Raw genomic sequence first — 13,597 nt, forward strand, 5'->3', positions numbered from 1 at the left:
CATTGAATGAAAAAGGAAAAAGGAACAACCAAGCATAACAAACAGCATATGCGGATTTTGATAACCAGCCATGTCCCGACTTGTGTGCTGTAGACAGATGTACCGGACTGAGGATGACAAATATGTAGCAAAATGAAGAAGCACAGTCCTGATTTTTAAAATATGGACTTAGGTTGGAAAGTGATCAAAGTGAATACCTCAGAAATCTCAGTGATTTGGGAAGAAGCTACTTCTTTTTCTTTCTGCTTCCAAGAGGATTATTCACAATTCCACCTTGTTCAACTCTGGCTTTTAGCTCCAGAAAAAAGTCTCTTTGAGATGAGCTCTTCTTCGTCCTGGGGACAACAATTTCAGAAAATTTTAAATCATCTTTTTTCCTTCCAAAGTCAGCAACAACACTTGACCTTCAACTGGAATATAGAATGTGAAAAAGCAAGGAAAATAGCTTTATAGATTCAAAGAAATGCAGGCTACTGAAAATGAAAAGCCAAAATATAATAGCATTTCAAAGATGGAAAGCAACCTCAGTCACTACCCAAGGCAAGCCTGATCAATTCTTAGGGACCTAACTCTTACAAGCCTCAACTTGAAGGCTTCACAGGTGGGGGTGGCCACCACGTCTCAAGTGAGCGCATTCTGTTTCAGGATGTTTCTGTTGGTTAACAATTTTTTCCTGACATTCACCCTAAAAATGTACATTTTGGAAACTCTGATCCATTGCTCCGAGCTCTGATCCTCAGTCTGAAGCACAGAATGCTTCATCTTTCTTCAAAATGACTGTCCTTCAAAATCCTGAAGACATAAGAATCAATATCTTTAGTTCCTTTAACAGATCCTCACAAGTCATGGACCCCCAGGGTCTTCCTGTTAGGCATCGTGCTTACTACTTGTCATAATTCTGTGAGAGCCACAAATGAATTAATCAGGATAAGCCAATCTATTCACTTCAGAGTACACAGGGATTTTCACCTTGTCTGTTTTGAAAGCTATGCTTCTCTGAATAGGATGCAAAATTACACTAGCTTTTGGGTTCTCAGATAACAGTACCAACTCAGCTTCAGTTTAGAACTGACTAAGATTAACATCTTCTCAGACAAAATGCTGTCCAATTCTATTTCCTCCAACTTATACTTATGAAACTATTTTGTATTTAATTATATAATTTTGTATTCATTCTTACTGAATTTCATGTGATTAACAGGTTCCATCCAGTGCTCTGACTTATGAAGACTTTGTCTTTCCTCCATGTAGAAAGACTTGAATAATTTTACGTAAATTAATAAGAAAATAAGTAAAAGATAAAGATCCTAGAGAGCAACGAACTATTCTGAAATCACTGTATACTAAAGTGTAATGTAAGGAAGAGCAAAAGGGAATGAACTTGAAATTTCATTCGCCAAGAATTTTCAGGTAAGGAAATACTCTCTGCAAAAAGAGAGGATTTCTCTGGAACTTATATTCTTATGGAAGGTGAGGAGAGATCAGTGGTGTCAAATAGATGCCCCCAGGACTGAGTTTTGTGAAGAAATTTGGGGCAATTTCAGACCTCTGGCTCAGAGTCAGGTAAGATGAACTCTGTGTCAACATTTGAAACCAGGTCTTTCTGGACTTGAGGCTTATTGTATTCATTACATCATGCTGATTCTGTATTGGGAGAAATACTTCACAAAGTACCAATTCCATTGTACTTTTCCATGGCCTTTTAGACTGTAATTTTACATTCAAATGATACTATACGGGAATTTTTTTGTTTGTTTTATATTTATGTGTACTTATTTACAAATGATTGAACATAACTTATTTATTTAAGACATTATTTATTTTATGTCTTGTTTAGGATGAAGTAGCTTGGTAAACTGCATTGCCTGTTGTATTTCCCATTTCCATGTAAAAACAATTTTATAACATTTGTTTTCAAAACTTTGAGTTCCAAGTTCTCTCCCTTCCTCCCTCCCCACCCACCTTTATTGAGAATTCAAGCAATTCAATATGTTATACATTTGAAGTCATACTAAATACTTCCAAAATAATCATATTGTGAAAGAATAACTATATTTGCCTCCATCCAATCACACTTCCCATTTATTCTCGTCTCTCATTTCACCCTGTCCCTCCTTCAAAGTGTTTGCTTTGGATTACCCCCTCCCCCAAACTTCTTCCCTTCTGTCAATCCCCCCCTCTTATGCCCTTCCCCTTACTTTCCTGTACGGTAAGATAGATGTCCATACCCAAGAGAGTGTGGATGTTATTCCTTCCTTAAGCTAATTCTGATGATGGTAAGGTTGACTCTCTCACTCTCACCTCCCTCCTCTTCCCGTCCACTGTAAAAGCGTTCTCTTACCACTTTTGTGTGAGATAAATTACTCCCTTCCACCTGTCCCTTGTCCATTTCTCCTCCTCCCGGTACATTCCTCTTTCAACTTTTATATTACTTTTCAATACCATCCTTTGATATTCAACTCACCCAGTGCCCGCCAACTATCATAATGAGAAAAGTCTCATGAGTTACAAATTTTTTTTCCATATAGGAATATTAACAGTTTCATTTTAATAAGTTATTTATGATATCTCTTTCCTACTTTCCTTTCCATGCTTTTCTTAAGTCTTGTATTTGTAAGATTCTTTTTCTGTTGAGCTCTGTTTTACTCAAATATGTATTAAATTCCTCTGCATCATTGAATATAATTTTTCCCCACTCAGTTTTGATAGGTAAGTAAGTCTCAGTTTTAATCCTTGCTACTTTGACTCTAGAATATATTCCAACTTCTCTGACTTTTGTTAATACCCAGGCGCCCAATTCTTATGTTATCGGGATTGTTGTTCCACAATATTTGGATGATTTCTTTCTGGCTGCTTCCAATATTTTATCCTTGACCTGGGAACTCTGGAACTTGGCTATGACATTCTGGGAGTTTTCCTTTTCGTATCTCTTCCGGGAGATGATAGGTGCCTGCTTTCAATTTCTATTTTATTCTCTGTTTCTAGAATATCTAGAATATCAGTTCTCCTTTAGAACTTTTAGAAATATGATGTAGAGACTCTTGTTATATCATGTCTTTGAAGTAGTCGAAGATTTTTTCAATTATCCCTCCTGCATCTATTTTCCAGGTCAGATGTTTTTCGGTTAGATATTTCAGATTATTTTGTGTTTTATATTCTTTTGGTTTTGCTTCGTCATTTCTTCATTTCTGATACACTCTTTATCTTCTGTTTGCTCCATTCTAATTTTAAGGACTCACTTACTCAACGAACTTTCGAGTTTCCTTTAAAATTTGGATGATTCTGCTTTTTAAGGCATTCTTCTCCTCATTGATTTTTTCCACCTCTTTTGCCCTTTGGTCTAGTCCACTTTTTTAACACGTTATTTCCTTCAAGATATTTTTGGTCTCGTTTATGAACTTGTTGACTCCTATTTTGCCTATGATTTTTTTCCCCTTACTCTCTTTTCTCTTCCAAATTTCCCTCTATTTCTCTTATGTGATTTTCAAAATCCTTTCTGAGCTCTTCTATGACCTGGGACCAATTTATATTTATGTGATATAAAAATCATAGCCCTTTCTTAAGATTAAAAAGACTATAATACTCACCTCCCTATTCCAGGAAACCCATACATATTCTTAACAAAAAGAGATGGAAATAGTGTCTTTTAAATTTCATTTTCCCTGATTCAAATGATTTGCTACTGTTCTCAGTTCAAGGTCCAGAATTCTGAGAAAGCATTGAAGTTTCTGTTGAGCTCCACTTTTTTACATCATCATTCTTTTTTCCTTAACTGATGTCTAATATTTTCAAATAGCATTTCTGCAGTCACTTGCTTCACTTCCTCTTGTTTCAGAGTAAACCTAGGTGAAAATTGCCTTTTTTCAATGACAGTTCAGTGGAAGGAAGTAATAAATGCCATTTGAATATACTCATCTGGATGTCTAAAAGAAAAAGAATGTTCATTTCAGCTGAACTAAATCCATGTAGGGAACTCATTGTCAAGAAACTCCCTCTATTGATGCAGAGTGGTCCGTGCTCTATCCTTTGAAGCTTACCTTTTCGTATTACCTGTGGCACTGAGAATTTGTTGGCCTGCACAGGCCCACAAAGTCAGGACATGTTAGAAATTGATGGGGTGCTTGGGTGCATGTGATTGGACTCCTATTCTAAAATCACATTTCTCTTCAAAGATAACATTTGTTCTTAGCCTCAAAACCCTATCTCAGGCAGTTTCTCCCCAGTCCAAGCACACAGCCTGCCCCAGCAACCACTATTTTCTCATTTACTGATACAGTAACAAGTTCCAACTAGAGAATTCATGAGTTTAAACAGCTGTATGCTGGCTGACCTGTTTGTGTACTTGATCATAATGACATTCACTACTCACTGACCAATCATATGTATCTTAGACTTCGATATAAGTACACTCCCTTTCATTTATCTCCTCCAACAAGATATTCATGAGATCAGGACGGTATTCCTTAGTCAGTCCTGTGGCCAGTGGTCAGTCCTGACCACTAGTTGACTTCGTGAGGTTTCAGGCCTAAAATTGTACCTCCATGGAGTGGCCCTTATTCGTTTCCAGACGAATGTTGGGTAAAATACTTCCCCAGTAGCAAAACTACATGTTCCTTTAAGAACTAACCATTCCATAATCCCACCTTGAATCATCTAGTTAGCCTATTTGACACATGTTTTACTATAGAAAATGCTCTAGAAACATTACCTGTACACAGATAAGGTTGCAGGTGCCCTAAGGACCCTTGTCCGCTGAAAAAGGTAAATCTTTACTTTGAGTTCAGAAATGCTTGAGTCTTTGCATTCATTCGAAGTGAACTGCCCCTTGTACTATGATCTTGGCAAGGGTCTCACTGCCCCCCTTCTAGCCTTCATCAAAATCAGTGAGGAACCCATTTTTTATCCAGGCTACTTTAGGGCATTATAGTTCTATGAAAAATGGGTCATATTCTTATTTGTGTACAACTTCTTTTTTGTATTCAATGAAAAGGAATTCCATAAATTCTATATAGCTAGAACAACAGACTTTTTTCATTATTCCTGAGTTTTGATGCATTGGGATGACTCTGGAGAAATGTGTAGAAGGGCATGTACATAAAATTCTATCCATTTTCCCATCACTATTGATTATTCAGAGTTGACTTTTTTACTTCATTTTGAAAAATAAAACACAAATAATTGTGCTACCATTTTCAAATTTCGCTCAAAATACATCTCTTCCTTACATCCCTAGAGTGCAAATGAATAAGTAAGGCTCAACAATAATACTGTTTTAATGACGTAGTCCTTTTGCCTTTCTAATCTTAAATCCCCTGTCACATTTCTTCAACAGTAAGAATAATGCTTCCAAGACTTTCTTTAAAATCGCGAGTTTCATACCTAAGGCCATGGAGTTCTCTGTTCCATTCTGCTTTTTGGTGTACGAACTCACATATCCTTTGTCCTGTTTCTGGCCATCCTTCCTGTAGTCCACGAATCTTGCTTTGTAAACTCTTAACTTTTCTGGTGAGTAGTGGGCAATGCCTTTTTTCACGTTGTAGTGATCAGTCCTATCCAGGAACAGCATCCTCAGGTTTCACAAGTTTAATAAGATGTATACAGACAAAAACACAAAATAAAAATATGAGTATTTTAAAATCTGCAAGACAGTAGCAATATTCCCAGAACTGAAATGCTCTTGCAATGGCAAAATAATATGAAAGCATAAATCCGGAGAATATAACAAAATATTACTTGGTCAAAAACTTCACATTGTGTATCAGAATAACCTATTTTTCTGTGAGCATTGAAGAAAATGATAAAAGATCACTAAGGGATAAATTACTTAATAGAAAAAATATATATGAAAGCTCAGAATTCTTCACAGTATGAGAAAAATATATGTGGAAAGTAAATATTTTGATGTGTACTCTGCGATGGGACAAATAAGATTAATATAATGGATGCTATGCCTAATATCTATATATTTCAAATATACTGAATGATTTTATAAGTATCATAAATGCGTTTTATTTTACAAAGTTGTGTGGAAACACGGCTTCTCCTTTAGAGATTTATAATAGCAAAAACCGTTCAAGATTCACATGGTAATATCAATCTTCGTTTATTCATTGGCCAGACTTCTAGTAACTTGAAACAAATATAGCTGAAACAGCAGAGGAAAGTGAAAAATTCTTTATAGTATTAAGCAAAATAGCTGCCCCTTTACTCTTCAGAGAGGTATGGAGCCAAATTGTTACCTAACCCAGAGGTAGTAACGTGTGTTATGTCAAGTTACAGATTCAACAGATTTGAGTATTGGGTTTCCCTTGGTAACTTTCAATTCTTCGTATATTTCAGTGTTTAGCAAAACTGAGGCAACAAGACAAAACTCGCTTGCTAGATGGAGCCACACTGATTGTAGCAGGAAGTGAAGCTGACGGTAAGAGAAATGATAAGCTGAAACATTCAAAGCAAAGGAAGAAGCTGTGGCACAGAGAAGTCAAAAGGCATGTTAATACTCACACAATTGGTATGTGTATAAGGCAGAATCTGAACCTAGCCATTTCTGGTACGGTGTCCAGTACACTGTACTATATGTCATGTTGACAGAAGAATTACAAAAATTAGGCAGAACACTGACAAGATTGTTGACATTTTGTGCCGTTTTATGGAAGATTTTAGTAATTTAACCATTCTTTTCATGAAAGAGATCACTGCCTGATCTCTTGATACTTGAAGTCAAGTCAATCTCTTCAATGGTTCTCCTTTCACCAACCAAGCAAATAAAATTAATGCACCTTATCCTACCATGAAGTATTAATAACACACATTATATAATATAGCACTTAGAGGCTTACAAGATACATTCCACCCCCCAAAAAATCCTGTGAACTATGGTATTTTCTTGATTAAGAAACTGAAGCTCCAAGTTTAAGTGACTTGGCAACAGAAAAAATCTCGGCCCTCGGCAAATTTGTAATCCCCTAAGTTTCCATATTTAATTCTCACTGCTAAATACTGTCCAGAAAAACTCGATTTTTCGCTGTCACTTTTCTGCCTTTTTACTCAGTTTCCATCGTTTAAAGGTTCATTTCACCTCCCTATAATCCCATGATCTATAGCTACTGAATTCATACCTATCCTTTAAAACTCAACTCACATGCTACCTTCACACACAGGTTATTTTTTCTTGAAAGTTAGTGTTCTTTCCCCCACTGAAGCTCACAGAGCATTATGACGGTGCATTTCATACATATGCGTATATATACAAATATGCATTTGTATGAATATTTATATATATAAATACATATATAGCACATGTGTACACATATATCTACTTAGGTACACATGCACTTATATTTATATGAATATACATATCAGTATTCGAGTTACCTAGGTAGGGTATATCCCCTATTAGATTGCACACTCAATGAGATAACTTATACAAACTTTGTGTATTCAGCACAAAATAGGTACTTAGTAATTGTTTTTGAACTGACACAAGTAGAAGATGGCTGAAAAATTTATGACCCTGCAATCAACACAATCCCTTTCCCCTTGGCCAAGGCCTGTCAGTGATTGACTTTCCTCTATTTTGTTGTGAATGAATGGCATAAGGTTGCAATGGTCTCTTCTTGTATACATGCACGTCCTCGATTTCTGTTTAACAGTTATTATGTTTCGAAATTTTAAACTGTACTTACCTTTGCAATCACTACTGAGCTGTTCAACCAATAACAAAATATTCTTACAGTTTAAGGGAGATAAATCGTCATCCTCTTTATTTGTCTCAGAGGACTAAGTGACGTCCTCCCAATCATTTGCACACCACTTTGTCCTGTAAAATAAGTAACAGTAGGGGAAAATTCAAAAAAAAATCAGAAATCTTTAAAATAATAACGGTGGCTAACATTTCTCTCACACATGAGGGTTTTCACAACACTTTATATACATCATCTTGTGGCATCCTCACAACCATTTTGTGAGACAAGCATTACTCAAACTCATTTCACAGATGTTAGGTGGCTTGTCCAGCACCACAGAGTTAGCTAGGATCCCAAGGACGGATTTTAATGTGAGTAGAATATAAGGTAGTTCAAAGTTTACTCTAAATTCTTCATGATTAACCTTTTAACTTTCAATATGCATTACAAATCTAAAAGGCAAATAACAGTTTATAGAGTTTATGTATTCTCATTTCAGATATTATAACATGACCTTTATACTAGGCTCAAAAAGTGCAAATTAAGGACAATGATGTATGAAAGGTGATATAAACACCACACTATCCAATATATGTTTAATTTCTGGGTTTTTAAAATTTCTCCTATCTTCATTGAATTTGGCATCCCTTCAGGTTATTTTTATGTAGTGTCTCCCCTCCTTTTCCCTGTCTAAATATTAGAGTTATTTACAGTCACTCCTCAAACCCATTTATCTGACTGTGACCCTAAAACTCTACTCAAACTGCTTCCTCCAAGGTTGCCAATGGTATCTTCACTGCTAAATCTGATCACACTTTTTGAAGTCTTTTTCTTTCATCACCTTACCTAGCATCACAGCCTTGGTAATGAGGCTGACACAGGCACTGACTGACCTAACTCAGTGTTTGGGAGGGTCCAAAGAATATTATGGAAGAGAAACTGTATTATACTGTTGTATGCCTGTGAAACCTGGACACTATAGCAGGTCCATGACGGGAAACGGAATCTCTTTCATTTGAATGGTATTAGGAAGATTCTGAAGATTATCTAGAAGGACAAGGTACCAGACTAAGTTCTTTTCTAGATATTGAATGTTCAGGCCTTCAAACTCTACAAATCTGATGGGCTGGTCACATGGTTTGAATGAAAAACTTACGCTTGCAAAAAAGACTCTTTTTTGAAGGACTCACAAAGAACAAGCGTTCACACGGTGGTTAGAAGAAGCAATGCAAGGACACTCTCATGGTCTCTCTTAAGAACTTTGGAATTCATTATGTGACATCGGAGACACTGGCACAGGACTGCTCATCATGGGGTGACCACATCACAAAAGGTGTTGTGCTCTGTGAACAAATCTGAATTGAGATAGCTCAAAGGAAACACAGGATACCCAAATTTGTTCACAAATACTCACAAGGACCATTTCTGCCTAAAGTGAGGTAGACCATTGCTAGTCGGAACTGGTATCATCAGCCACAGTCAGACACACTGAATCTGGACTCAAGCACAATGATGTTATTTTGGTCTGCTTTGAGAACAGAGGTCATACATACTGGAAGCATTTTCAGGTTGAGGAAGGATACAGTGGAATTGTTATTGGCAACTGGAAGACGGGTTTAATTTCCAGGAGAGAGGGATAGCTTATGCTACTGGATGTGATCAAAGTTGGTCCCTATATGTACATTCTTGTGGGGATCAATCAAATCCTGGCAATAAGGTGCTGATTGTTTTTGCTGAGAAGTGAATAAAAAAGTCTCTAGGTAACTCAGACCAGATGGAGAAAAGTTCTCGGGTTCAATCTGTATCAGTTTTAGGGAATCTGGGCTAGAGTCTAGACCTATGAATTCAGGGATCGTGGGATAATTGAACACTTACATATAATCATTGCCATTTCTATTTAATATTTGTCCACTATTTCCCTTTATGAATAGTTCAGAAAAAAAAATGGCTGTTAGGTCAAAGTTTGGCAAACTTTGGGATGGATTACATTATCATGCATGTAGTAGTAGGTACTCTGTTACATTAATTGATAGAGTTTTTATTTAGTATGCCTTTAAAAGAAACAAATAAATCAATTTATTGGGAAATGATTATCAGGGAGATGAGCAAAATCCAGGAAAGCTTCCTGGAATTTACACCTGTGAAAGTTTCTGAAGGAAGAGAGAGATTTCAACAGATAGCCCGAATGCATACAGAGCAGGACAAAATACAGAGTAAGTGGTAGAGCAGTTTGGCTGAAAAATGAGAGTGAAGACGAGCAGGATGAATTAAGACTGGTCAGACTCCTACTGTCAAGGGTCCTAGAAGGCAGCGCTCCTTCATCTCCTGAACATTTGCTGGAAGGTGTGTTTTTCTGCTGGGTATTGGAAATATTTTTTTTGACTTTGTACATTACCCTATGCCCACCACATTTGAATATCCTTAGACTACATATCAAGATAGCAACACGCCAAGAAAAGGAGGCAAAAGGTGCAAAGAAGGGTGAGAGCAAAAAGCATAACCTATTCTTGAATAAATGAATTTAGGGAGGGAAAACATATGTCTGGGTAAAAGTCAGTAATAAGAACTCCCAGTATAGACTGAGGCCTTCATACCCTCCCTCAAACTTTATGAAAGTAAGAGAATTCTTTGTTTCTTTTTCTTCCTGATTCCAATGAACTCATTTCCTACTATCTATATTTCTGACTTCCTATTGCCTACATTTTTCTTCAGTCACTGTTTGCTGTCAAGAGTGTGAACATTAACAGCCTTTCGAAAGCAGATACATAAGATTGTTTTTTAAAGATGAAGGTTATTACTCATTTTCTTCAATTTGTGTTTTATCTGATAGACACAGCAAATAAATAACCAGAGGTTTCAGGATCAGGGAATGAGAGCGACCAGGGAGTAAGCATCACAGGCAAAATTTGAATTCAGGTCCTCTGCTTCTACAGCCAAGGCAACGTTTCTCCAATGGACCACACTTCATTCCTGTCTACCTAGTTAACATTGGAAAAAAAACTGGTTTACTCATTTTTATTAATGAATATAATGTCTACTCTTGATACCGAGTTCCCAATGGAGTCATGGATTTGTGAATTAAGGATTTGTTAAAAATCATCATCGAAAAGTTCAAGAGCAGTCTGATAAGTTCAAGTATTATTTCCTTAGTGTCTCTGCCTCGGCTTACCTGTATAATTTGTTTGACAATAATTGTCTCATTTTTAAATCTTCAAAAGAAAGCTGGGCATATTTCTGTCTCTCTCTCCCTCAGTACCGTCTTGATATGAGTTTGTCATTCTTGAGAGTTGGGATTCCAGATCTCTTATTGGTTGCTCCATTTGGTTCCTTAGATCAGCATTCTTATTTTCTAATTTGTAATTATAAATATTTCTAATTTATTTTCTCTTCATTGTTCTAACTTGTCTGTCTCTGCTGAGTCTAAACCAAACGGAAAACAAAGAATGAAATTAATGAGAAACTGCCCAGTTTTATCGTGGAAATTAACAGATGTCTACTTCTTAGCTTTCACTTTAATTTCAGTCAGGGATTCAGAGACCGATTCTGAATTTCTAAAAATAGATTCGAACTTTGAAAGTATTGATCATAAAGTTCATCTGAATTAAATTTTAACTAAAAGCAACAACAGCCCTATTTCTACAGGAAGTTAGTCATTAGTTTGCACTCTGGTACTTACTCTGGTGCTAGTATTAGGATCATTACAAAAAACATGTATAATTCCAAAAGTTGTCTTCAACTCCAGAATCTCTGGGAATGCTTACTTTGGGTGTAGAACCGGGAAAAATATCCTAAAATTTCATTTACATTGAAATATTTTACAATCGTAGTCGTGGTAAATGAAGTTACCTGGAGGAATGTATGGAGTTCCTTTGGTTTTTCATCAGTTTCCAGCCATGCTCGTTCATCAAGATCATGTTTCTATTCTGTGCCATTTAGCTGCATTTTAGCTTAGGAATTTCCAGATGATGTCTAATAGCAACAACTTCTTCTTCCAGGTGTTTGCTGTCTGCTTCCAACTGGTCACATTTCTTTTGCAAGATTTTCCTGAAAAAAAACCTCTTCTTGAAGATTTTGATCAATTGATCCCAAGTGTTTATAAAATGAAAATGCTGCTTCCAATTGCTGTGTAAGGTATTTAATCTGTATAAAAGAACATTATCAAGTTACACCAATTCAATTTAGGTCTTTCAAACTAAAGACTAATTTTAAACTGATAACATTAAATTATTTTGAATTCAGTTGTAATTAAATGCATCATTCTCTACATATTACAGCTACAAATTGTATTTCCTGAAATGATTACTCAGGTAAAGTGACAAATCAAAAACAAAATTAAGACTGAAATGATAAACCAAGAATTTCTTTGATTAGCTCTGATACTCAGTGTAATCCACATTTCATATTTCATCCCATATTTTCTTCTGTGATCTCTAATTTTCTCATGCATCTTTTTTCCAGCTCTTAATACAGTGCACAGATATCAATAAAATTCATACTCGAAGGAGATCAATAAATTCTTCACTTATGCCAGGCCTAAGGCATCAAGACATCTCAAAAGGAATTTGGAAAGACATGAAATTTCCTTTCTCATTCTAATGAGAACACTGATTCTATGTTGATAAACTTCACTGAGAAATCAAATACATTTATAGCCATTTGAAGGCGACATGGTAGGATTTTGGGTTACAGAGCCAGAGAAAACCAGAGAGGTCTTTCTCAAAACTCAGGTGACAGTACCCAGGGACATCACATTGTTTCTCAGAGCGTCTGTTGTGAAAGGGCCCTCTTCCTGCTCCCCAAGTGCTTTAAGGGAATAAACCAACACGCTAAACAAGACTCGATCGTTATTCCTTCAGACCCAGGGGTTAGAGGACAGACTGAAATAAGTGATCAATAAAACATATGCTACCACTGCCTTCCAGAGGACCAATCCTCAATAAATGTTAAGAAGTTAATTCTTTATGATAAATATTGATGAGAACTGTAAGACAAGAGATATCATCTACGAACATTAATGAGAGTTAAGATAAAATGTTTCTAAGGAGTCACTTGACATAGAAAAAAAGAGTATTACTATTAGTTAGCATTTAAATAGAACTTTAAGCATTATCAGTGGGATCACATTTGAACACTTGTTTTTCAAAACCTTGCTAGGAATTTCCCCCAACTCCTGCTGGGAGAAATGGCTCAATATTACCAAATACTAGAATCCTTACAAATTAAGAAATAGTTCAAGATGAATTACTCAACTTATTATTCCTCAAGTTCGAGAAAATCTTTGCTTCCCTAAAACAGAAGAGCAATGTATAGGCCATACTGCAATGAAGTCGGTTTCACCCACTTCCTGGTGGAATGATATGAAAATCTCCTAAGTATTCCACTCCTTTCTCCTCTTAAAACAACTCAAGTCCTGTTTTCACTTTTAACTCTTTTAACTCAATTACCTTGTATTATGAAGGTTCTTAATCAGTGGTAATCACCTTGCAATCAAATTTCTTTCGTTGTTGTTTTTTTTTTGGGGGGGGGTGATTTTGCCATTTTAAAAGCTCTTAAAGAGCGAGTGCTTTTCAAATTGTTTCTGCTTAGTAGTCATCTTTTTGGGGGGGATATGATTTGGATCTTTAGAAATCCAGAAGAAGTGTCAGAAGAAGTTCAGAAGTTCTAAGAGATCCTGCAATCAGTGCCCCTAAAAGACTTTCTATCATGTGTTTCTTCAAATAGCTTATTTCCCTCTGGTAGCACTCTGATTGCTGGAAAGTTTTTCTTGAGGTCCAGTCTAAATTTGTGTCTTTGCACACTTCCATTGATGAGTAGAACAAGTCTAATATTTCTCTCACCTGAGAAAGCTTTTTAATCCTTGAGAAGTACCATTAACACAATATATTTAAATACATTCTATTTGATATAAGTTC

This window comes from Notamacropus eugenii, chromosome 2 (assembly GCF_028372415.1).
Source record: "Notamacropus eugenii isolate mMacEug1 chromosome 2, mMacEug1.pri_v2, whole genome shotgun sequence".
Taxonomy (NCBI): Eukaryota; Metazoa; Chordata; class Mammalia; order Diprotodontia; family Macropodidae; genus Notamacropus; species Notamacropus eugenii.